Below are 2241 nucleotides of genomic sequence, written 5' to 3'. Positions count from 1 at the left end.
CATTCAACAACTCGTTTTGCAATAGGCATTTATTGATACCTTGAAACAGGCAATAACAACGGCACAATCACTTGTTTCTTTAGGGCACAGTTGAACCATGTACCGAGAGTCCAAGCTGACTAGCAATGGAAAAGACGATTCCTGCAAGACCATGTCGCGCTAACGTGATATACTGTGAGGCCGAAGCTCAACCTTGCTTCATTTTTTAATAAATATGCTACTTTTTATGTTGACTTAAGTGGCATAGTTTTTTCTTTTGTGACATGAACAATCGTTCAGCAGCGAATTTTCGAAGCTTCGCCACAAGAGGTGAAATGTCCAATGTTTGCCATTTCAAAGATAGCTAGTGTATGATGTACTACACTTGATTCATTTTGATGTTTTCTTCGTACAGGTAACTTTTTGTCGTTCAAGACATTTCTACATATACACCTGTCTAAAGCCAAGGTATTAGGCTAGTAATAGTGAATAAATTGAGAATTAGAAATATTGTTTACCATTATATCCGCATATGATTGGCAAAGTGTTACTATGCAATCTGAAACTTAGATAAAGTAATTTGCCCTAGTACCTATTTAACAACAACGCTTAGATTTTAATTAGCTTAACCACTTCAAAACATATACGAGGGTCTTTTGAACTCACAGAATCGATTTCATTTATATGTGGTGTTTAACGTGTGAAAACTACCATATCATTATGAGAGACGCCGTAGGAGAAGGCTCCAGAAGTTTCGACCACCTAAAGCTCTTTGATGTGCACCCAAAATTTTGCGCATGGGCCTTCAGCATTTTCACCTAATTCATAAAATAAGCATTACCACCAGTGGTCAGAAAAAGTTAACAGCGGGTGGTGCACTTCATTGAAGGGGCAGAGAAGAGGCTTAAGCGTAAAACGAAGCATTTTTACGTCGTCGACATGGAGAATATGACTGCAAAAACAGCTGAGGAGTACTTTCGTTAGCACACGCTATCGCGATACCTGTGATGTTGAATGAGTGAAGTGAGTGACCGCATTGCGGTTATGTATCAGAGCTGCGGTGGACTTGCCTCTGAAGAGGCGTGGTAGCGACACTGCGGCTCAGGCATCGGCTTGAAAATAGATGCATGTTTTCAGTGGTTTTTGTAGCTGCCATTTCCTAGCAAGGAAACGCTCCACTAAGTTTCATGTCAAGTTGAAAAAGCGAGACAAGGTCCAAGAGAAGAAACCCCATTGCGGACTGCGTATTCTAGGAGGCGGTGAAAACGACTTTAAATTGAAGATAGCAAGCTTTTGGCTCAGCCAACTTGACTTCTACAGTTTTTAATAGGTTTTCCACCTTGTTGAAACAACATTATTTGGAAAGTATTGTAGCTCTACACATCATCGCGTAAACACATTTTTAAATTGGCATACTACTTTTCCAAGCATAGGTTTCCGACAAAATGTCCTGCGAGAATGCCCTTGAGCCAAAACATTTTATATTTATACTGCATAAAGTCAAGCGCACTTGTGAGGTCATACACTGTTTACGAAAACCATAAAACCGTACTCATCACGAGAGCGTATGCTAAAATCACCGTCTGCGCCGCCATTTAGTTGTGAGCCATCTGCGCTTGAAAGCATTGCTCTTGTGGAATTTATCAGAGGTATGAAAACACCAGGTAGCTCGCCCTTTAGGCGCGAGCTGCCTGGTGTGCTCATTTTCCTGACGAATTTCACAAGAGCAATTCTTTCGAGCATTGCCTAAAGGAAACAACTGACTGTGCTGCTAATATTGCCTGTATCAAGCTATCATTGAATGCCTATTGCAAAATGAGTTGTTACATGCCCAAAATGCCACAATTGTTCATCCGACTACTCTTGCTAATGAGCGTACTCAATGCATGGCTAAAATAAGACGAATAAGTACATTTGCCCATCTATCTCGCTTCTAGCTACAGACACAACTGCAAAAGCAATGTGTGCAGTAAGTGCGCTTTCGGGTTTTCGTGCTGCATACCTCTTCTCATTTTTGCGGCATTGTTAGGTGAATAGGCCGATGCGAATTGTGTCACAGCACTGTAAAAGATTAAATAAGTAAAGAAAAGCCCACTTGTACGAACGTCCGCTGCAGCTACCATCCACTGTTTACAAATTTCACTTCACATGACACGTCTGGGTCACAGTAATCTAAGAGTTCGCGTACGTTACATGGAATTATCAAAATACTTATTCTGAAAAAAGAAAGCGAAACCAGCGTAAAACACACAAAAAACGTCA

Source organism: Rhipicephalus microplus, chromosome 3 (genome assembly GCF_043290135.1).
Source record: "Rhipicephalus microplus isolate Deutch F79 chromosome 3, USDA_Rmic, whole genome shotgun sequence".
NCBI lineage: Eukaryota > Metazoa > Arthropoda > Arachnida > Ixodida > Ixodidae > Rhipicephalus > Rhipicephalus microplus.
Note: the sequence above shows the minus strand (reverse complement) of the source record.